The sequence below is a fragment of the Tauraco erythrolophus genome, chromosome 7, assembly GCF_009769465.1.
Source record: "Tauraco erythrolophus isolate bTauEry1 chromosome 7, bTauEry1.pri, whole genome shotgun sequence".
Classification (NCBI taxonomy): Eukaryota; Metazoa; Chordata; class Aves; order Musophagiformes; family Musophagidae; genus Tauraco; species Tauraco erythrolophus.
The window spans coordinates 4,494,202-4,519,115 of NC_141471.1; the positions used below are offsets into that span (position 1 = coordinate 4,494,202).

The 24,914-nt window shown below is 43.5% G+C and overlaps 1 pseudogene; it reads left to right on the forward strand.

The window, feature by feature from the left end:
* Positions 1-13,226: 13,226 nt before the first annotated feature.
* On the forward strand, positions 13,227-13,344 carry LOC147528418 (U2 spliceosomal RNA; annotated as a pseudogene).
* Positions 13,345-24,914: the final 11,570 nt, after the last annotated feature.

Below are 24,914 nucleotides of genomic sequence, written 5' to 3' on the forward strand. Positions count from 1 at the left end.
TGGTGGAGGAAACAGAGAAGGTGGAATATTAGATGTGCAAGTTGCCTGGAAAAACGGGAGGCTACTGAGTCACACTGCTGTGCCTTGCCACATGTTGGATGCTCTCTTTGCTCTGTTATCCCATGGTTTGACATAACCCCTGCCTTGAGTTTCGTGCTCTACCACCATGCGACAATGGGCATGATGGGCAGAGGGAGCTCAAAGCCTTAGCGATGAATTCAAGGCTGGTGTAGGAACAGAAGCTAGAGCAGAAGCTCTAGTACTGTCAGACTCAGCACCTCCTTCCATGATGAGAGACTCATCTCCTTGCCCCAGATGCTCTCTCAGGATCTCCTGCTCTGACAAGTTGCTTTGCAAGGCACCTGGCAATCTGGAAGATAATGGTTTGCAGGTTAGCATTTTCCTCCCTCTGAATCATCTTCTGTGATTGTCAGTTTAATTTTGAACCTAAATGAGCAATTTCAGGTTCTTGCTGAGATATGATCCTGCAAGCTAAATAGCTCTGATTAGCATCGACGTGAATCCTTAGGATTCAGGTACACACTACTGCAGCCCTAGCACCCAAATCCCAGAATTGCTGTGGGATTCAAAGAACCCTTTCAGACATCAGGCATGCGTGAAGACTTTCCACTTCTACCCAACTATGCGAAGGCCCTTAGCACCATGAAGGTGAGCATGGAAGGGAGGGAGCAAACTCTGCCTTGGCTACTTATGGGTGGTTAATGGGTAAGAAGAAATGGGGGAACTGTAGTTTGGGCTGTGAGCTGTTATCCCCAACTCCAGAAGCCTCTCTCAAAGTCTATCTCAGTTATTCCATGAGTAGGGCCCAAGGGCTGTCCTGGGGTAAGCAGGTGTCAGATAATCTGCTCACATCCTCTTTACCCTTCTCCTCAAATTTGCTTTATCTGCTTAAGAAAAGATTGGAATAGCTATAATACTGCAGGATATCTGTCTTATCTTAGAATCCTTCCTTTATCTCCCTCCTTGAATCTTCCTTTATTCCTGGCCTGCGTGTATCCTGTTGCAACTGGTTTCCTGCACCTACATGTTCATCAAGGGGAAAACTATTCTTTTTTCTCACTTCTGAATTTGATATTTTGGCTATTTTTTTTTTTTAGGTCTTCACTCCTCCACAACAAGAGAGAAGTGACACATCTTTTCCTTTCTTTCTGGGTAAACACAGTTTCATGCTGGCCAGTATTCATATTTTATATTTGAGACTTCGTGTCTAGCAATGGAGATCTACTGAAACCCCTAGGGATCCACTAAGGAGATGGCCTCTTTCCGTAGAATCATAGAATCATAAAATGGTTTGTATGAAAGTGTCGTGGTTTTTTTTTGGACTGAGGGTCGAGACAAGAACCGAAAAGGGAGCACCCACCAAACATGGTCTCGGGCAAAACATGACTCAGGCTTTCTTAATAAAACAAAACAATTTATTAACAGTTACTAAACAAAAGACAAAAGGGAACGAAACCGGTTACTTGAGAGGAGAAAGAGAAAACAAGGCCCGATCTTAAAACAACACCTCCCCACCCCCTATTTTCCTTTCGTTCCTGGCTCTGTCTTCCCCCCAGCGGCGCAGGGAGACAGGGAATGGGGGAGTACAGGTCAGTTCATCCATGTTGTTCACTGCCGCTCCTTTCTTAAAGGAGGAGGAGTCTTTACACCATTTTTCCCTTGCTTCGGTGGATCCCCTACTCACAAAGAAAAAGTCCCCAAACTTTTCCAAAGTAAGTCCTGCCCGCAGGATTGCAATCCTCCCCATGGATCGCACCAGTTCGGGCTTTACCAGTCTCGGCCTCTTAGGGAGCTGCTGCCGCTCGCGTCGGCGTGGGTCGTCCCACGGTCTCCAGATGCCTCCACGACCTCGTCGTGCATTCCATGCCCCATTATCAACAGTACCTGGTCGCGCATCCCCTGCTCCACGACCTCTCCTGGGCTCAGGCATCTCCTTCCCGACGTGGGTTTCTCCACAGGCCACGAGTGGGCCGCTGCTCCGCCGAGTACACCCTGGCTGCAGGGGGGCCGCCTGCCATCTCACACCGATTGCAAGGGAAGCCTCAGCTCCAGTACACCTCCTCCTGCTCCATCTTTGCTGACCCGGTCGTTGTGGTTGTCTTCTCTTAGATATTAATCCTCTCTGGGGGAGCTCGGCCCGGCGGGCACCCCGGGAGTGGGGCGCTTACCGAGTCCCCCATGCGGCTCCCCGGCGCCATCTTGAGCACATGGCGCCGGCCCGGGCCCGGGCCCGAGCGGCCGCTCGGCCGGGAGCCGGGAGCGAGGGGCCGCGCCCTCCTGCTCTCTCCTCGCTCCTGAGCAAAAAGCCCTTTCCCGCCCCTTTGTCCCAACTTAAATAGGGCAATTCGCAGAGGCGCCGCCTTGGCTCAACCTCCCCCGGGGGGGGATGGGACTCAGATCTGGTGGCACAGGGAGCAAATCCCCTCCCCTGCCACCAGAACACCCCCCCACACATCAAACTATCACAGAAAGCAAAGCAATAACGCCCAGGAAACAAAGTAAAATTTCTTTCTTGAAACTATATGAACAATTATTTGAGTGGTCATAAGCAGATTCAACCTCTCCTCTGTTGAAGAGCCTCAGAACCGGAGGAGGTTCCTACTGCTGTGCCTGAATGGGGAAACTGCAAATCCTGAAACTCAGCTCTTCGGATGCACGCTTCTCATGCAGGCCAGCTAAGCTTAGGTTGAAACAGTTATATAGGTTAAGCTTAGGTTGTTATCAGTTATCTGACGTTGTAGCATGGTATGTTGGTGATTTATCTGGGAAACAACTTGGGCTTTTTTCATTCAGCCAGCATTGAGCACATTGTATTGCTGTGAAAATAGCAATGGGTGAGTGAAAGTTAGTAGGTCAGTAACAGAGAAGAAGCCCATCCATGTAGGAGATGCTGCTCAAGAAGCCCCCTGGGAAGCCCTCCAGGCTCAGAGTCATCCTAGAGCCATGCCCACCTCATCTAACCAAACCAGGGATGCCAGAGCTGCCCTGACATCTCGTCTATGTCAGCAAGTTCTCTGTAACAGCAGGTGCACGGGGTCTGATACAATTCAGTAAATACCACCAAAACACCAGATAGTAACTTGTGCCTTAATTTTACCACATTGTACCTGCTTTTTGACCAAATGATGAAAGCCCTGTGACCATGAATACAAAATGGCCAGTGATGTGTCATGAATATCCCCACTCTAGCTAACTTTGTTTTTCTTCCCCCACAGCTCCGCAGCTGCACCCCTGAAGAACAGAGGTGCCTACATTTCTGTCTGACACTCAATATGAGGAACGGTAAAGGATCTAATCAGACACCTGATGCTCTCATTACAGCCTGTAAATTCTGTTTAGTATGTGCTGAATCCAAACAACTAGTGTTCTTCAGCTCCATCTACATAAGAAATAACCAGGAAGAGACTGTGCTATTCCTGTTAGGAATAACAAGAGTGGAATGTAGTCCCAACGAGAAGACCATCCTGGATGACCTTGGAGTTTTTTTTCAAGATCATCCTGGAGTTTTCAAGTTGCTATAATTTCTTTCTTCTTTCCCCCCCCCCATAATTACTGAGAAACTATTTGTACTCTGGCCTCAGAGACAGGGAGGACTGGGAAAGCTTGGCAACTTATTATTCAGTCAAAGAGATTTTCAAAGGAAGTTTGAATGTATAATGAACTGCAAACATGCACAGGGATTTCTCCTTCTCACTCTTTCTGTGAATTCCCAGCACTGTGTGGATTAAGTGCAAAATATAAGGTCAAGGCAAATGTGGCTGTTAAACTGTGCAAGTAATAACTGTGATTCCTTATAATAAGGCCATATTCCTAAACTGCATCTTCTTAGCACAAAATTATTTCTGCGGTAGGGTGTCCTTTCATGCAAGCTCTGGAATATGGTATTCTCTTAAAGCACTATTTTCTTGCTTGCATTGTCTTCTCAGGTCAATATGTGTCCTGAAACTTAAAGATAGGAGAACAAGCATGTTAAAAAAATACAGGGGCAACAGCAAGTCTAAATACAAGGGAACTTCAGGGTAGTGACCTGAATGGTAACTTCTGCACCAAGAGCGTAAGGCATATGCCTGCCTCACACCAGATCAGAGGTGGATTAGTTTGAAAAATTGAAATTCATCTTTTATAGCCCCCTGATGTCAAGTTCCCATCAATACTGAAAGAGGATTATTAACTGTTGGAGAAGAAAGCAGGGAAGATTTAGAACAAATCTGTTAATCCCCAGCAGCTCTCTACAGGAGGAAATGTACACATCCCTGAAAAAATGCTTACTCAGCCTGCTGGAGTCACAGCAAACAGCTGACCTGTGTGTAGGATCAGGCATCATATGCACTCATGTAAAGGGGAAAGGGTTTGTCTTCGGTGATCTCAGTGCCACCCCTAAAAAGCAGTCTCTGGAATAAGCATGGTCAGGTCTGCCTCACCCTGACTTGATTCAGGCATTGCCTTGTAGAGCATCCTGTATGGAGCTTGTCTGGGTGGTCCTCACGATGGACCTCTCTCCTCCTGTGTCCAGGCACACAGGACATCTTGAGTTACGGAAAATTTCCTTTGGCTGGGATGGCTTTAAACTCAAAGCCTCACCATTCTGTTCTTAACAAACACAGGAGCTTAGCTAATTAGGCAAACGAGTATTGAGGCTAAAGTCTGCTTTAAAAGCCACGTCTCCAGATATTAGTTGAGGTGATTTATAAAGTACAAGTAGCTTGGTGATTAGCCAACATTCTATGATCCGGAAGTAAATTTTAATAAAAATGTCAGACTGCAACTAATCATGCAAATTAAGGAATGAGGAATGTACATCTGATTATAATGCTTGCAAAATAATACAGCTGAAAAATACAAATCTACCAAAGTAATATATATCTGTATGCATAGACACACTCGACACGCAGTGTTCCCGTAGATCTTGGATGTGCAGTGGTGAATGTAACGTAGAAAGGTAAAGGAAATGCTAATTTGACTTTGTAGCAATGAGAGGAAGGCAAAATAGAGAAATAGAAAGTACAGGGCTTTGCTAAAGGATATGAAGTACAGAATTGATATTTTAATGCAGAAAAGCAGCTCACCTCAGGCTAGTGTCCATCTGCAGCTCAGTGAAGCTGTAGAAATGTGCATACTTGATAAGATCTGTAATTTTGTATTGCCTCATTATTTGTACATTATGATTTATCTTCGGCTTCATTGCATCTATAGTGAAAGAAGCATGGGTATTTCCTAGATCGCACTCTTTTCTGCTTCATGACTTCTCCCAGTCTCCATCCTCAGGTTTCGTGTGTCACTAATTGAAAGAGACAAACCTCATAAATTACGGAACCTAAAATCAGGTTTTAATTAAACTCAGTGGTCTAGCCAACAAAAACTAAAGACAACTAGAAGGTATGCAGTCTTGAGGGGGGGAAGTTGATGTCCTCCCTTGAGAAGAGTGTCAACTCTCACTTTCAAACCAAGGTCTTTCAAACATGATTGAGTCACTGCCCGAGCATCAAAAGGGCTAATAATACCGGAAATTCAGTAAGCGCATAACTCCTATAGGCTCTCTTGACAATCCTAATCTCAGAGCATCTATGGTCCCATGGATAATGGACAGCCCTCATATTTTACTCGGAGAAAGTGTTAGGACAAAGGTCCAACGTTCTTTCCAAATTCTCCTCTATGTCCGAGGAAATACACAATGACTTTTCACTTCCTGACCTGTGTAATGTTATCTCTGAGAAAGATAAATGACCCAAGGAAAATGGCTTGAGTAATTCTACCTGAGGAGACCATCTGCACCCTTAGGCTACCAGCCACCAGCTCTCACCGGTGTAGAAAATTTATTTTGTGCACTACTGGAGTCGGTCAAGATTCTTATCAGGGTCCATGGCCACATGTGCTGCTGAAAAGCAGTGAGAGATGGCTCCTGTCTCACAGGGCTTGTAATCGCAGCCAGCAGAGCTGATAAAGTGTCACAGGAAAGCTGAGAGATCTGCCAAGATTGCCCAGCAAGTCTGGAGTGGAGCCATGAGCTGAGCCCAGATGGGTTTCGGTGCCAGGTCAGGCTGATCTGGTACTTTTTAGTAATGCAAACCAAATTTGCATTAGCCTAGTTCAGAGTCAAGAGCAGAGAGCACAAGGAGAAATCCAGACAGGAGGGCAAAGCAAAGGCAATGGGGATCTGCAGGCTACATGATGCAAACACAGTAAATCCCGGCTGTTGGCATCCTCTGGAATCAGACATTTGGGTTTTGGTTGCATTTGATGTGGTGGTAAGTAGCTGGTTTTACTCCAGTCTTGAAAAGAGCAAAACCAGAACACTCTGTCAGCATTTCATCCTGCTGCACGTTCTGGTAGGGTGGATGACTCTGAGAAGGAGGTGGCAGCTCTGTCCATCAATTAGCCTGGTGCTGTTGGACCTCCGCTGGGCCGTTCCAGTTCAAAACAGACCCAGTTCTTGTTCACCAGCAAGCAGACTAAGAGGGGACACATTCCCTCCTCTTTCCCTGCCTCACTCTACTTTAGCTTCCCTTCAGCTACAATAAGGACTTTGGTGGCAGGTGCTGAGTCTCAATTTTTAACAAAGAATTTGTCAGGAACCAGATGAGAAAATGTTCAAAAGCTTGAGTAAAACCATTGTAACTCCTAGCAGTCAGTTTATTTTTATTTATAACTCTCCTTAACAGTCCGGCTGTTTGACACAAAGACAGCCCGGAGACTACACTGGGTTGCCCCAAGTTCATCTCTTTGGTAGGTGGTGGGACTATGGGGCTGTGAGCAGCATGAGGAAGGGTTGTATATCAAACTTTGTCAAGCCACTTCAAACCACCTGAGATGTCTCATTTCAATTTTCAATTTAAAAATAGAATTGGTTTTCATTCCCTGATCCACTGATTCCTGCTTGAGTTATTTTAGAATCGTTTTGAGGCTCAGGGACAGAAAGCATCTAATGAGGGTTGAGCTAAATGGATGCTTATCTGGCTGTGTCTCTTCTGTTCCTGAAATGCCATAAGCTGTCCTACACTGGCTGAACTTTTAAAAATGTGTCACTAGGTTGCTAGTCAATAGGTAAAGGGTTAAAAAAAAAAAAAAGCCAGAATTTATGATAGTGCTTAAAGCTTGGTCAGGAGTTACTTTACCCAAAGCTTATACTCAGTCCCAAATTCTGCAAGTTGTAGATGCTCTGTCTTTTTTTTTTTTTTTTCAAGAGCTACTTTCTTTCAGGAAGAAAGGATCAAGGATTTCCTGGGAAGTTTGGATTTGATGGTATCTGACCCGCACAGCTCAGGTACTGCTATGTCATGGTCACCCCCAGCCACTTCTGCACTTCATTTGCTTGTTCCCATAGTCCTGGACTCTACCAGAGAGGAATGTAGGAAGCAAAAACACCATCTTGGCTTTCTATGTAGGAAGTGAGATGGCTGCATTAATCATACATTTCCCAGCCTCTTCCCACTGGCAGCAGCACGTGCAAGAACAAGTGGTTACTTAGGGCCAAGGGGGACATGAATTTGGGGCTGTTGTAACCTGAGAAGGAATTGCTGCAATGATGGCCAGGAGATGACTGTTCCTCCACAGAGTGATCAGGAGGATTTCTGATGCGTGTAAAGGACAAGTCAACAAACAGGCACGTGCTGAAGAATAAAGTCATGTAAAGCCTCATCAGAAATGAAGCTTTCTGTAAACATGGTGGACAACATGAAGGAATTTAATAGCTGTGTGGTGTTTATTTGCAGGCCAAGGAGAATATGTGGGAAATAATATCATTTCTGAGAGCAGGAAGTCTGAGGTGTTTGGTAGTTGGGGTCTGGGTTTTTTTTGTTGGGTTTTTTTTTTTGTTTGTTTGTTTGTTTGAAGCAGTTTTCAGGCAATTTATTCAAAGCAGTCTGCAAGACAGATATCTCAAGAGCGTAAGTCTTCGCATGAAATTGAACTGTGTTTAATGTGTTTCTCTGGCAGCTGAAAAAATGAGAGGGAGAGACACAGAGAAATGGTGATGTTGAAAAACCTCACAAAGCTGAAGAGCCAGGACTGTCCTTTTAAGTGACTGAGGACAGGCAAAGAGACCATCGATTTGAAGGAATTTGTTAGGTTATGTGATTAATGGCTTTTTCCCTGCACACACGGAGCACAGAGACACGTTGTGGGGTGGCATACACAGAGAAACAATCTCTGGAGCCTGCTGGTCCCAGGGCTGTCCCAGGAGAGCCTCAGCCCCTTGGGCCAGAGGTGACACCCTCCCCATGAGCTGATGAGAACCAGAGGCTCCTTCCTTATGGGATGTTTAGGGGACAAATTAAGGGAGATGAAAGTGAGGGATTTGGCTGGTTTGGGGAGGAAATAGTGGGATAAAGGGGTAAGTCTCATGTTAACAGTTTGCTGGTCTGGTCATGCTTGTCTGGCCATACCCTGCTCCTCAGTGCAGACTGTTCTGTCTCTTCACTAAATCCCATTTCTAACTACTGCTCTGGGTGAGGGGCTCCCTATTCTGCATGTATATGTGTGCACGGGGGTCTGGAGTCACTGGAGTCACACCACAGGTTGGAGGACCCATGGGTCTGTGGTGGCAGCAACTAGAGAGACCAGAGCATGTGCGTGTTGTGTGAGTGTGCATGTCGGCGTGCGATCGCTTGTGAACACAAGTCAGAATAGGTGGTGAGAGGGACATGGGGCTTGGGAGACGTATTGGAGTGGCTCTAAGTCTAGGCCAGATACTGGAGAAACACAAGACTGGTGAGTTGTCTGCTGGAGGGACAAAGAGGTCCAAGCCAGCTACTGGAGGCATCCTGAGGTCTGGGGGTCTGCTGAGAGAAGCAACTGGAGATGAGAGGATCCAAAGGCCAGCTACTGGGTGGGCAGCATCTAAGGCCAGTTGCAAGAAGAATCTGTGCTGTATATATGTATTGCTATAGGAGTCATCTTGCTTTTGGAAGTCTGTTTCATGTACTGGAGGAACTGCTTTTTTCCTGAATTTCTTGTCCAATCTCACATTCTCCAATTGCCATCATCTGATGGTCTCCTTTCACACTAAAATCCACCATCTTTCAATTTCCTAGATCTGTCTTAGCAACTAATTCCTGGTCTTCTGCTGCTGGCCCTCACCATAGCAGTGAGAGTCCATTCAGAAATATCACACTGCTGACAACAGGTATCACTGGATTATTTCCTAGTTGTTGGCTCACCCTGATCTTCCAAAAACTGTTTGCCACAGCTTGTTTGATCCAAGTAAGATTATAAACAATAAACTTGAAGTAAGTCCCCAGAACTATCCATTAAAAGCAAAATTACCGTTTCTGAACTGTGAATATTCATTTGCAATTTTAAGTATCATTTTGAGATTTAGAGGCAGGAAAAGTTTAAGATGGAATTAGACAGGCAGATATTTATCTGGCTGTCTCTGTTTAATTTCATTCCTGAAAACTAATGCTCTCTGCTGCCTGAGTACGGGCCTTTTAAATGAAGAATTTAATATCGCTATGGTTTGCTCTTATTTTTTCTTTTTTTTTTTTTATTAAGTCAAACCAGTTATTATTTCGTAGTGCATTACTGAGTTTTTCTGTCATATTTTTCAGTTTCTTACCATAAATTAAGCTTAACTGACTGGTGGGTAAGTCCAAATTCCATACAATGAGGTAGGATCCATTTCTTTACTACACCAGTGTAGGCAGAATATTGTATGCATAGTTATAATTTCTGATTCAACAAAGGTTTTGAGCACTTCTTTAAGTGCTTTATTATATTGGATTTATGATGGTTATGCATCTTTTATAAGCCAAACACTGTCTGGAGCTTGGGACAGCAACCCAAGAGTCAAAACTGCCAGATGGGTCATCTAAGGTACAGGGCAACTTCTGGTAAATTGCTGCCAATGACTTCTGTCTTCCTTTCTTCTGATTCTTGCTATGGAAACAGGGAAGATAATGGAAGCGCTTTCCAAGGAAAGCTGTGGCTGGTTAGACAGCTGTCTGTAGAGTCTACATATTAGTTGAGTGCCTGGAGATCTTTGGTGAAGAGCATGTAACACAAGTTCAATGACATATTCAGGGTGTGTGGACTGTTCCTGTTCTGAGACAAAGGTTTGTCTACACCTGAGTGCTCAATGTTTCTATCTCCTATTCAAACAAGACATTGATAAATTCATAGCTTGGAAGCCAGAAGTATCAGGCATCTGCTGGGGAGAAAGAGCCGACTTGAAATGATCACTAATCAGGCCTGAAATATGAAAATCACCATCCTTGGAGATATTCAAAACTCAGCTAGATAATGTTCTGGGCATCTGGACCTAACTTTGAAATTAGCTCTGCTTTCAGCAGGAGGTCACACTTGAGACCTCCAGAGGTCCTTTCCAACCTAAATTATTGTCAGTCTCTGGTCAATTTATCTTTTATATTTTACTACGTTTTGTGACATTTCTGATATTTTTCTTAAATCTTATAATGAACTTTAGGAAATTGTATAACTTTAATAATCCATTAAACTTGAATACACCCACAATATCAATCCATGTTTGTGATGGGTAAGCTCTGTAATTTAATGCCTATAGCCCTGGGTGTAAAACGATCTAGATGAAGAAGAGCTTCTAAGACATGTCTCTTGGGCAGTAAAGTCTGCATATGATCTTGAAAATCGTGCTACCTTCTCAGGGAGGAACAAACCTGAGGAACAGGAATGCCTTCTAGGGCTGAAGAGTGAAGACACTGATATTGCTGGGTCAAACAAAATTTGGATGAATCTTATCTGCTGGTTGTAAGAGATAATGAAAGCCCAAAACTTGATACAAAAAATTCTGAGTGTTATGGTACAACAGAAGAGATGAAACAGATATCTGTTCCCATCCAGAAATCAAGAAGCAGGCTTGCAAATTGTGATAAAAGTACTTTGGTGTGGTGGGTCAGCCTTGGCTGGCTACCAGGTGACCATCAAGCTGCTCTCTCACTCCACCTCCTCAGAAGGACAGGGGGAGAAAATAAGATGAAAAACTCATGGGTCAAGATAAAACCAGTTTAATGAAAAAAAAAACCACCAAAAACAAACAGCAAAGATTGCACACAGAAGCAAAGCAAAAGGAAAGAAGATTTATTCTTTTCTTCCCAGTAGCAGGTGATGTCCAGCCACTTTCTGGGAAGCAAGTCCTCAGTATGCATAGCAGTTGCTTCAGAAGACAAACACCTTAATAACAAATGCCCTGCTCCCTTCTTTTCTCTTAGCTTTGATCACTGAGCATGACACCATATGGTATGGAATATCCTTTTGGTCAATTTGGGTCAGCTACGTCCTCTCCCAACCTGTTGCCCATCCCCAGCCTCCTGGCCTTTGGGAGGGTGCGTGGAGATACAATCTTGATGCTGTGGGAGCACTGCTTGGCAATAGTCAAAAGATTGATGTGTAACCAAAACTGATTTAGCTACAAATACAAATCGCAGAACTATGTGGGCTGTTACGGAGAAAGTTAACTCCATCCCAGCCAGACTCAATACATTTGGAAATGGGAGACATGTTTCATTTAATTTATTTTGTCTCCCCCTCCTCATTTTCTTTTCTTCCTTCATAAAGTATTATTTTATGAAGCCATATAATAAGTGCTTTAATAAACAAGTAGGTGTCAATCACTGGGCAACATCCTGGCAGCTAACATAATTTTTCCCAGGTTTCTCAATGGGAACATAGGTTGGTGCTTTAAAATGATCTCTATAAGTTGGATTTAAAAAAAAAAACAACTATATAGGTGAGAATGTAAATAAATATAAACCAAAATTAGCAAAACATTTCGTTCGAAATTGCTAGAACAGAATGTTTCCACAGTGTTAAATCACCTTTTCTTCTCTCTGTTTTATTATGGAAAAGGAAGATTTTTGGTACATCTGTCCAGCTTCTCAGGAAGTTTCAGTGTTGTTCTAACAGCATATTTTCATGGAACACGTGTCAGTTTAAAAAAGAGCTGATGTACTCAATGAGCATGACGGGCCCAGCTGCCTTCCAACAACCCAAATAAAGCAGAGTAAGTTGTTCCCATGCCACAAACTTCTGTGATCCTCACCCCAGTTCTCTGGTAAACCATGTGAAGGTGACGACTCAGATTCAAAGGCAAAGTGTGTTTTTCCTCCACATATATTTGAAACCAAGATCACCTGTCAGCAAATCCTGTGATCTTTCAGAGCTCAGAGCAGATAGGAGTTTTCCTTAAAAAATGATTGCTGTTTCATGCAGTTTCTTCCATGTCAGTGTCACGACGAGGAGAAATCTAAGTTGGCCTTGCGCTTGGGGAGAAGTTTGAGCTCAGTCCTAGACATGGGAACATCGAGCCTGTTCTAGATCCCCAGCTCCAAGCACAGAGTGTGCCGCTAAAATGCTCTCACACTGCGCTGCAAAAGTCTGTGACAAAGTATACACCTCTCCAGGAATTGTTTCTTTTTTTTTCCTCTTCCCTTCATAAATATCTGCTTCTCCTTAAAGATAAACATGAAAGCACTAGGAATGAGGAGAGGGCCACAGGTCCGTGTGAAGTAGCACTGCTGGAGGAAAACTCCTTTAGGAACTTAAGAGACTCAGGCACTCCAGCCCTATGTGCAGGAGCTGAAGAAAATCCCTTATTCACTAGGAATGTTTCCTTACCCCTTGCATGCCTACTTTGCTGTAGGCTTTGCCCATCTTTGATCAGAACTGTCAGCACATGCTGGCTCTGTCTAAAAATTCATGCTGTGTTCTTGAGAAAGGCTCCAGTCCCTCATCACAGCCCTTCAGCCCTTCTGAAGTACAAATAGCAATGAGGTAAGGAATGCCAGACTCCAGAAAGCAAGTCTTCACTATAATGCACTTTTTATCCTTGGATTTTGTTTTTAATGCTGTGGAAGAATCTGCTGTGGGTTTAAAGGTTTGAGAGGATTTTGTTCAAACACTACAAGTAGGTATTTAAGGGCTTGGGCCAGGTAATATTCAAGCAAACTCTTGCAACTGATGAGTTCTGGGCTGGTAGAGATGAATGTTGTGTATGTTGGTGATGCTTTTTTGGATATAGAAGAGTTAAAAACAGACTAGATTTCCTGGTGTCTTAACTTACCAGAAGAAAACATCCATGAAGCCCAACCAAGACGCAGATGCAAAAAAGCAACAAGAGGATTTTTTTTTTCGTTCTTTCCTATTACTCCTTTAACTGGTATTAGTGTATTTCTGTCACAAGCAAGGATCTGGGATTTTAAAGGGCTACTCTTCTTTCACTGAAGTTCAGCGTCAAGTTCTCTTCTCAGCCTTTTGGCTAAGATCAAGTGCAGCATCTGTTCTTATCAGTTTAATATCTGGTACATCCTCAATGAGAAGACTTTATATTAAATGGATTTTTGAGTCTCAGCCAATCAGTCTCACCTCTGTTCCTGGCAAGATCATGAAGCAGATCCTCCTGGCAACCATGCTAAGGCACATGGAAAAAAAAAGGAGGTGATTGGTGACAGCCAACATGGCTTCACTAAGAGCAAATCGTGCCTGACTAATTTGGTGACCTTCTATGATGGGGTTACAGCGTTGGTGGATAAGGGAAGAGCAACTGATGTCATCTACCTGGGCTTGCACAAAGCATTTGACACTGTCCCGCACAATATCCTTCTCTCTAAATTGGAGAGACATGGATTTGACAGCTGGACTACTCAGTGGATGAGGAATTGGCAGCAGTATTTATGTTACATAGATGCCAAAATCTTCCAACTGACTCCCTTGTCTTCGTCAGCCTCTCTTTATCACTCAGCTCCAGAGAACACTTTGTGCTTCTTGGTCATTCCTGGAGTATCTGTTGAGGGCAGATGATTCCTCTCCAGCCCTGCATCAAACCAGTCCGTTATGTTCTCAGGTTGCCCTGACTTCGGGGACTAAATGGAGAACTTCTCTGAAATGCTCTGTTATGCATCAAAGGTGACTGACCAGCTGGTTTTTACAAGGTGTAGAAATCTGGAGAAGAGTGATGCAATGTGTCAGGGAATAAGACTTGGCAAAGTTCTTCATTGAGAGACTGACTGGTGCTCATGGAGAGCAAAGCTGCGTGGTCTAGGTGAGACTGATGGCTTTCACTCCTACAGCAGAAAGGACAGTCTACCAGAGGATGAAAAATTTAGCAAATAGAGGTTTAGGCACAGCAACCCTGAGGAAAAATAAAATATTTCATCTTGCTTGCTTGAAGCAAGTGCTTGATTTTCTTCCCCAGGTCTCAAAGGGCATTCCTGTCCCTGAAGATGGTTAATCAGGACCGAATCTCAGCACGCTGTTCAGTCCATACCATCTCCAGGCCCTGATCTGGATACATGTCATGGTTAGAAGTGGGGGGGGGGGAGGTCCGGGTGGCAGAAGCTGCCCATCACACCGGACTCCCGTCCCCCTCGGGGCTTGAGCCAATCGGCGCCTCTGCGAATTGCCCTATTTACGTCGGACAAAGGAACCGGAAAGGTGTGCCTGTGCCCAGGGGCGAGGAGACGGCAGGGGGGCACGGCCCCCGCTCCCGGCCCCGGCCGGGCCGGTGCCCGCCCCGTCGAGGATGGCGGCGGCGGAGCAGCGTGGGGAACTCGGGGAGAGCCCCGCTGCCGGGGTGCCCACCGGGCCGAGTTCACCCAGAGAGGGCTGAGATCTGGGAGAAACGGCCACACAGATAAGAGGTCAGAGAAGATGGGACGGAACAACGTGTGCCGCGGCTGAGTCCCCCTTGCGAGCAGCCCCTTGTAACAGCCCTCGGTGGAGCAAGCAGAGACCCACTCGCAGCCCGTGGAGGATCCACGTCGAGAAGAGATGCCAGAGCCTGAGCACGGTGCGCATCTAGAGTCCGTGGGATGACCCCCGCCGATGGGGAGCTGTTTCGTTAAAGGAGATGCCTGAGCTTGAGACTATTGTGAATCATGGGCACGGGTCGAGGCGCATTTATGCATCTCAGTCTGTGCGGAGACGCATTTCAGGTCGATGTGACGCCCCACGCCGGAGCGCAGTTAAAGTCTGTGTGATGACCCAAGCCAGAGCGAGTGGCTACAGCTCCTTAAAGGTCCAGGACTGGTAAAGCCCGCACTTGGGCAAATCCGATGGGGTAAGGATTTGCCCCCCAGCGGGCAGGATTCACGCTTTCGCCGTGAGTAGGGGATCCACTGGAGCAAGGGACAATGGTGTAAGGACTCCTTCTCCTTTAAGAGAAGCGGCAGTAACAACTTGGAATGAACTGACCTGCACTCCCCCATTCCCTGCCCCCCTGCGCCGCTGGGGGGAGGAGGTAGAGCCGGGAAGAAGAGGCAAAGGGGGGGAGTGGTGTTGGTTTTAAGACCTGGCCTTGTTTTCTCGTTATCCTCTCAAGTAACCGTTTTTGTGTGCTTTTCTCTTTGTAGGTAGCTGTTAATAAATAGTTTTGCTTTAAGAAAACAGCCTCTTTTGCCCAGGACCGTGGTTGGTGGGTGCTCCTCTGTTCCTGTCTCGACCCTCAGCTCTTTTATTACATTTTTCTCCTCTCCATGTTACTGGGGTGGGAGAGCTGCGTGGGGTTTAGTTGCCGGATCGGCCTAACCCACGACAATACAGAAGTAGGAGCCAAGTAGGCTGCTGCTGGCTGCAGAGTGTAATCTGAATGGCTCCGAGGAAACCACGCCAAAGCCAGCAGCTGCCTCTGATCATTTTTTCCCACCTATAGGTCTTAGAAAAAACACACTTTGTTCCTGATCGGGGAAGTTGCCCTTCCTAGCTTTTGCTGAGACAGATGGAGCACGCTTTGCATAGAAACGTCGTTGTGAAAGTCTGCAGGCTGGAAGTAGTTTGTGTGAGTGGGTTCTGTTTCCCACTCCTGAGCTTAATGTTTGCTGTGCTGGAAAATCTGATTTGTCAGGAAAGTTTCTGTGTTTGTATTGGTATAGCGGGGAGAGGGGGAAACCCTACAAAAAATCTCTCAAGTATCCATGTGGCTTTGTGGAAATTTCAGCTACAGTATTTACTGAGTAACCTATTTTATCAGCAGAGGGCATTTTGGGAGTCTAATGGCATATCACCTCCTTGTTCCTGGCAAGTATCCCTGTCTTAAAAATAAATCAAATTATAAGAAACAGAGGACACAAATCCTGCAAAGTAGAACAGCAGGGACTTCAACTAGGGGGATGTGATCAGCACACGGAGTTCGATTATCTTCAGACCCATTGGACTTCATTTTAATAGAATAAATTCGGAGAGGAGGATGTACAAAAGCAGAAATTCCATCAGGAAACTGAAAAATATAGTAGATATCCTCTAATCTGAGACAGAAACTGAACCCAAGACATGTAGACAGAGATAATTTTTTGTTGATGGAATGTACAGTAGATATGGTGCAAGTACAGGGAAATTAAGTCTTAGCTGGGATATTCCTGCAAGAACAGGGTAGAATCTGGAGATAAAATTATATTAGCTCTCACACCTGACTTGACTTTCAGTAAAGGTTATTTACTTTATTTGCAAGAATACAGAGAGAACAGCACCAACATATTTTTTTAAAAGGTGTGGTATTTAAATTAATCCCGTGGGAATGGGTTTCATCTCATAAACTTCAATTTAGAACTTGATCGTGGTCTCTTGCTGAAGGGTTATTCCAGCTCCTGTACAGCATGTCCAAGTCACCTTCGCAATGCAAAGTTTCTCAGACAACAGGGTTTTGTCAAGCTGAATGGCAACTTAATTATTTTTCATTGTTTACATATTTATTATTCTCCAGAACCTGAAACTAAAACAAAACTGGGGCACCGAATGGGTATGCGTTGCTCAAACTTGAGGAATATCTGTTTGCACTTGTACCTGCTAAGAAGCAGATAAAACTACCTACCCAGGACCTCAAACCACTGCAGAAAGACTCTTTCTGGGTCCCAGATTATCATATTTTAAGATAACTCAGGCAACTCTGACACCATTGCAAGTATAACCTAAGGTTAACACAAGAGAGAGAAAAAAAAGTATTTAAAACTATTTCTACATGTCTTTAATTTACTAAGAAATTATTAGCAGAAAAATAGTATATGAAAACAGTGGTTTTGGCTCTGTCATCCCATTTGACCAAGTTAAGAGTATTTTTTAAAAAAAGGTTATTTTCTCTTTGATGCATTTTCATTGCATTTTTAAGTATTCCTACCCGTACTTTTTCTCTAAAGAGAGCAAAAAAAACACCATCAAAAGCACTTCGAATTCTCCTTTTTCATATTTCTATAACAAAACAGAAACTGGAAAAAGCAACCTTTTACAACTCCATTGTATGCTTTCGGTGGTATCTGTCACTCAGGCTATTTCTCTGTCAGCATTTCTGGGTTGCACCAAGAAGTCCTGACATTTCCAAGACCTGACTATGTGTCTGCTCCCAGCTCTTCCCAGTCACACTCCGGTTGCATGCAACGGACTTTCTGGGTTCTCCCTATTTCTGTCTATCGCAATTAACCCTCCAAGAATTAGCTGGGAATATTTGGTTGTTCTCAGGGACTGAGCAGTCTCCTCTCCAGGAAATTTGACCTGGCCCAGAGAGCTGCACAGAAGGAAACAATAATTGTCTAGTCCAAGTTTAGGGAATCTTGTTTTATTCAATTAATTTTTATTTTGCCTTTAGCAGTTGGCTCTTAACTGCCCATCTGTGTAAATCTCTGTAACAGTAAGGAATGGTTCCGGTCTGTTCCTTTCTTTCTTGCAGATCATTTTCCTTCAATATTCATTTATCTTCCGTTTTTATTTCTTCTATATGTAAGATGTATGGAGATTGTCCTGTCTGGTCATATCTGATGAAAGGCTGAACCTTTGAAGGACCTGCTAATATGGATTTCAGTGGCTGGAGGTGAAGTATATGTGAATTCCCTGGTCTCTATTTAGCTTTTCTGTTTTGTAAGGAAAGGAACAAGCAGGTTACAAAATCTTCCAGGCGAAACAAAGCAATGACGTACATGTACTGCAGATGCCATAAGGGCACCAGATTACGTCTGGTGTCTGGAACAGAAGTGGTTCTTGATCAAGAATAAAATTTACGGAGCACACCAGGATACTGCCATGGTTGTACGTGTGGGAATCTTGACTCCCAGAGGTCACTGGTTACACTAGGCATAGTAGAGAGACTTCCACACAAGATGCAAAGTGGAGAACAGCCACCAAAAGTCTGAAAGAGAACTAAGTAATGAGCAAAGGCTGATACAAGATATATCTGTCTAAATATATATTTCTGAAGATGTTGTGCTTTGCAAGAATTGTTGACATTTGAGTGGCAGACACATTATACATAAGGATGAACCCAGTTTTCAGGTGAGTATGACATTTCCAGTAGCAGGAAAGGGTAGCAGTGGAATAGGTTGCTCAGAAAAGTTGTTGGATCTCCATCCTTGACTTACCATCCAAGACTTGCCTAGACAAAACTACATCTGAGTTAATCTAGTGTTTGTGATAGTCCTGCTTCAAGCAGGTGGTCAGACTGGAGGCATTACAGAAGCCTCTTCTGACCAAAGGGGAGAGACTTAAGGCGACAGATTTTCACGAAATTTGATAAATTTCTTTGACCATAGTTCCATCTTCACAATCTACAATCATTACAAAGTTCTCCAAATCTCTGCTTCTCTTGTTTATTGCTTATCTTTTTGTTTGTAGATTATACATGTTAAGACACTCTTGAAAAAGCAGTGCTCAGCACATTGAGATTTGTTGCAAGGAACTCCTGCAAAGCCTTGCAAACATAGTGTCCTGACAACCTGGAGGGCCGAACAGAGACATTAACAAATTCCTCGCTGCCTGCCATGCGCTTCCTGTAGAACCAACAACTTCAGCAACGGAGCCCAGCTCTGAGCTCATGAAATCTCACATGGCACCATTACAGTCCACAGAGCTGTTGCTGTGACTACTTTTTATCTCCAGTCCACATTAACATATCTCCTTAGTCATTAATTATTGGGGAGAAAGGCTGAATATGTTCGTCAGTTGGTGTGATTTTGGACAAGAAAAATCAGCTGTAAATGTGTTGTTTCATCTGGCTGGCTGACACTGTACTTTTGTTGTTCCACACAGCTTGTAGAGAGGTGTGAGTCTTGTTGAAGAAAATATAGAACACATCATCTCTGTTTGTATTCCTTTCCTATGACTATCCTGAGGACTTACAAGTGCCATGAAGTTACCAAGGCCTAAGAGGTTATCAAGCTCAGCAGAGTTGTCCATGCACTTGTTCTTATCCCAAGGCAAATGGCAGGCAATACGTATTATTCCAGACTCCCTTCATTGACAGCTGTGCACCAAAATAAATTACTTCCTATTTCCCAAGGGCTGTAAGCATTCACCTTTGCCACACATATAAAATGGATAAGGTTGTAGATATCTACAGCTGAACATGTTACTCATGCTTCATTTGTCAAATCAGAGAAATGGGAAATTCTAGGGCACAAGTCACCTGTCATGTTTTAAAAGTCTGTTTAGGGTAAGATGAATAATACCCAGCAAACACCTAGTCCTTCCCATTATCTGCACGGAGAATCCAGGCAAAAGCTCAAATGTGCCACTATGGTTGTCTGTGTCTGGCTTCATGAATCCCACTCACTGTCACTTTTTAAGTCATCTTAATTGTGTCTGACATCTAAGCTTGGGAAGAAAGAAGAGAAAAAGAAGTAACATCTATAGTAAGCTGCCTGTGCTAAGGGTTAATACCCCAGCAAGGACCAGGTAGACAACCTCAACGATTTCATTATCAAGTTACTGTTCCAAGTTTGGTTCATAAATGCAGCTTTATGGTATAATCGACATATATCTCAAGGTGCTGAGCTGATACTACATGACATTCTGATTGAACGGAATGGCACTGTACAGTAGTCACAGGACACATCTCACAAACGAAGAACAAGTTAAATGTCAGAACTTGGAAGTGTCTGTCAGGATATTTGTAGAGTTTTTCAGGAATTTGTGTTGGTCCTGATGCTGTTGAAGATTTCCTGTCATTTTCTGGGTACAGATAAAATTATGTCTGACAATAAGGAAAGATGAAGACCAGACAACAGTGCTCAGACTTGTCCTTCCAATGCTTGTTATGGAAAGTCATCTTCCTTTCCATCCCAAGGCCTGTGCTCTACCACCAAATCTCAGGCACATTGGCCATGTACCACAGCTCTATCCATCTGAGGTGGGGACATGGAAAGGAGATTTGGCTCATTTCCTTCAGTCTTTCACAAAAGTGGATCCCATGAATGCAGTCCAAGCAAAGTAGGACCCCTTCTAGAGTGGCATGGAGTGCAGGCTGGCCTCCCTGATAGGAACAGCCAATATCTGGTCTAGCAGTGCTGGTTTCTTGACAGGGCTGTAACAGGAGACAATTTTGCATCATGGACAGAAAATATATTTGAGGCTTTTTCCTCCACTCTTCCACTCAAGGAAAGATGATGGTCAGTTCAGTGTTCCATTAAACTGTTTCCTTGGTAATAAATGTTGACAATTAAATCTTAACACCCGAAATATGTTGTGTTCTGGCATCTAGTTGAGGGACCCTCTTACCTAGTCCATCCTATTGCCTGATGTCTACAAACCTTAGATTTACATCAGTTCTTCAAACTTGCTCCTGTGCCTGCCCTAGTACACTTAGAAAATGGAAATCTTCAAAAGGATCTTGCTGATCATTCTGCCAGTGAGTAGAGAAGTCTCCTAATGCCTTCTAGAATGCTTTTTTTTTTTCCAGTCCAGTTCTAGTTATTTTTGCCAAGTGAAGCTGATTTAAAGATCTAATTGACCATAGTGACAGTGGTGTACAGAGGGAAGAAGCAGCTGTGATGAGGCCTTGTCTGAAGCATGGAGTGCCTGGGGAGCAGGAGACCTAGATTTCACTGAAGTTTGTGGCAAGTTTTCCTTGTGGGATAAATTGAAATTTGATTGACCTTGAGCTGAACAGTCTGAATTACTGACATGAAATATTTTGTTTAGTGTGTCTCTTAGGGAAGATGCCAGGTAACAAACTATTTCTTGCTTCTGTAACTAGCTCCTGCAAGAAGGTGATGAAGCAACGTAATGTAGCTGTGAAGAAGGAAGGGCTAATTGGGCAGGCCAATGTCAAAGAGGAAGGTAAAATCATCTGCTCTACTTGTGGGAACAAAACAATTTAGGTTAGTACTCAAGTGTATTTGCAGAGAGCATATTTGAAATTTGTAAACATAATTATTCCCTGAGGAAATGCAATTGTAATAGCTCTGTTCTCTACGCAAGGAACCAAAACACACAGCAGCTGCCCAACACACACCAAACTTCGAATCCCTGTGTTCAAACCTACGTAATGAATGCTTGTAAAGAAAGCACAGACCAAGGATCACTCACAGATGCGATCAGAAAAAGAAATTCCTTCTCTGGACTGTTGCGCAAAGCAAACGTGGTAGGAATATCAGGATAAACCAGCGTTTATTTAAAACCAGGAGCAAATATTTGCTGAAATCTCTTGAATATTCCTAGTTTAAATGATCAAACAGAAAAAGTATACATACTCAGTCTCCTCTGCTGTTCAAATATTCTTCCTATTAGCAGATCTACTGTATTTTTAGTATGGCTTAAAAAACCTCATTTACATTACAGTCAGTCACATCCATAGCTATATGCACCCTGAAATAAAATAGTTCTAACCTTTGGCTTATGCATCACTCCTGCAGGAGAATAAAGGTTTTCTCAGCATAGCGGGCTCAACTTTTTCACTATTCCTGTAACACTTCACAATTTAGGCTTGTCAACTGTTGACACTGAGGCAGCAAAATGCTACTGTTGTGGGTGGGTGTGGAATGTGAGCCAGCTGTCTCCCACATCCACTTTTTAAAATGATGAACAGGGAGGAAAACAACCCTGAGAGGGCTGGAGAACCTACAGATCCATACAGCTACTCCCACTCAGCATGAGATGGAGCACGTGAGGTGGACCCTTTCTGCAGCTCTGCACCTGGTGAATGAGCACACAGGATGTCGGGCTGTATTGATACAGGGGTCTGTTTCAGGCCTTGTTTCCAGATGTCAGCACTGGATTATGGAAAAGAATTATGAATATCCTCATCTTTGAGCATTGCCAGAAACGCTGTAATTCAATAAACATAAGAACCCCTAGATTTAAGTACAAGACTATATTCTTTCATGCTATAGGCCATTGGCTGTACACACAGTCAGATGACCAGGAACTTCTATTGGATTAATTATTTTCCATATAGCCTCTTGTGTATTTTTGTTATGGGTGAGAAAACGCCGTTGGGTTCTTTGGTAGTGCCCAGTGCCCTGACATCACACCATCAGCCTCATGGATACACATTGCTGTCTTCACCCTAGATTTCCTGGTGTCCCAAAAGGTTCCTTAACCTGTCAGTAGAAAGTCCAGTGAGGAGAGAGTGATGGATTGCATATGTAAATTACCTTTTCACTGCAGGAAGCAAGCAATTTCTGGTACATTTACATATCTATTTGCAGAACTCTGTGCTGCAGCTTTGCTAATGCTTACAAATGGGATCAAATCATATCAGAATCCTTCTTATTTGTTAACTAACACCACCAAATAAATTAGACCAAGAAAAAACCTGCAGAAGAGATTACTCTGATAGAGGAAGATGGGATCTTAAGAAGATCTGGTCAAGAAATTGCTGACCTTTTTTTTTTTTACTTTCCCTGCAGAAGTGCCATTTTTTTATGGAAATAAGCATAGAGAGCTGTAATGTCTGGTCAAGGAAGGGTCTGACTAACAGTTTACAGTTTATTCCAGGAGCTGTGGGACTGCAATTCAAATCTCTCTCCTGTCAGATTTAGACTAGGGACTTGCACTCAGACTCCTGTATCACTGAGGGGTGCTGGTGCTGAGTGTAAGATTTAGTCTTTAATCAGTCAGTACCATCTAAAAGCAATTTAGTATAATAATTATCTTTTCTCCCATCCATTCACTGTCCTCTAGACATTATCTGCTTTAGTTTTCTGTTTATTTTCAACCACGCAGTTTTCATGTTAGCTGAATAACAATAATAAAACAATTATCAGGAATAAAAGAACAGCTGTACCATTGCCCAGGAGAGAGCATTGTGTAGGTATATGTGTGTCTGAACAGGCTTGCAGTAATAGAGAAATGACAGCTTTTCTCCCAGTCAGTCACAGTTCTTAGAAATATAAAGACTCAATACACAGAAAACAACATCCTGGTTCCATAAACACGTACACACAATATAAGAAAGCTCTCTGGGAGGAAGCAGAACCAGACTGCCACAGGCAGTTACATAGGAACTGGCTGCTGTTGTTAGTATTATCACTGTAGGACCCTGTCGGTACCTGAAAAAGCCTGAAGGGAAATCTGTCAGGAGATACACTGCTTCAATAATGGTCAGGTTTGATTGCCAGTCACTCTGGCCTGTCCAACAAGGCCAAAAATTGCATTATTGTTTAGGGTTTCTGTCTTTCTGAATGTAAGGAAAGCCACAGCAGGAGGGCAGCTGCACCTGCTCAGGGGAATGCCATGAGTAAGCATCTGCCCTCCAGGAAAGCATGTGGGCAGATGAAGGATTAGCTATAGCAAAGCAAAATCCCATATCTGGTGCTGACAGCTTACGGTCACTGCTGTTCCAAATCCTTCACCCAGCACAGCTCAGCACTCATGGGGTCCCCCCAGGAGCTGCTGGTTACCCTCTGGATGCTACAGCAAGCGTGGAGGCCACCTTAGTCACATCACGCCCTCTCTGTGGACCTTGTAACCCAGTGCTGTAGTGAAGAGAAGAATTATATATAGGTGCCTGAACAGGTCTATTTTTTTTGTCTGCTGATGTCTATAGCAGTGTTACTAACTATACGAAGGGCTGGAACAGCTCATTTTTTAATGAATATTGCAAAACAATCCCAACTGAAAAAGAAAATAAAAATAATTCATGACTGGTATTAGCCAAGTAAACACAGCTGACAGGAGACCTTACACAAAAAGTGACATAAAACATCACACAACAATACTCCTCCCTCTTCAGCAGGCTCCAGTGGCTTGAAGGACAAAATAACTGCTTGTTCTTCAATTAAGCCTAGTTCTTAGAAGCATAAAAGCTCATTACCCAGAAGAGACTATTTACTGCTAATTGCTCCTTTCCGATATGTAAACAAGGCTCTTTGCAACACAAGGATAACTTATCTGAGGAGTTATTCTCTTCCAAGGAGGACACAGAAACCTATTGCAACCTGTCCAAACAAGCTGATGCTTCAATTTCATGTATTGCATTCTGGCAGTAAACAGCTTGTGAGCGGTCTAGAAAGCATGGGTTATGTCCTGAAGTGTTCTGACAGGAATTTCACCTGGGGAGGTGGATCAGAGAAAGGAAAGGGAAAGGAGTAATAACTGTCAGGCAAGGGCAATTTACAAACAGAAACCAGAGAATAAATCACCCATTTAAGGTTATTTGTTCGTTCTTGATGAATGTGTTACAATTCCCTTTGTGCTCTCTTTCCCTGAATTGCCCTGATTGAGTTATGGTTGACCTTCTTTGTCTTTTTAAACACGACATTGACTTTGTTTCTATTTTTATTGAACTATATAATCCCTTTATGGACTTGGTGACATTAATATCCTCAGGGGACTGTCTCGATGCCAAGTCAGTGAGCTGTTTTGCTTTCCTTTTCCCATCTATACAGAGCAATGGCATTACTAGTGACAATTAATTCAATAATCCACTGGACTGAGGAGCACTTTTCCAAGAATCTTGTGTGGAGTGTCTTGTGAAAATATCAGGCTTGATTAGACTTTTAAACTGAGCATTCAGAACTGACAGTAAGACGCGTGGTTTAGTAAGTATAAACAAATATACAGATTAAATCTGCCCTAATTTAGAGTCGAAGGATTGTTATGAAACTGTGAAAGAAACCAGAAAGTTATCACATGTTTTTTAATCCATAGGACTGGTAAGGTTATTTAATTAAAAAATTCATTCTACTGGTACACAGCATAATTTAGCGACACAGGGACAGATCCAAGGT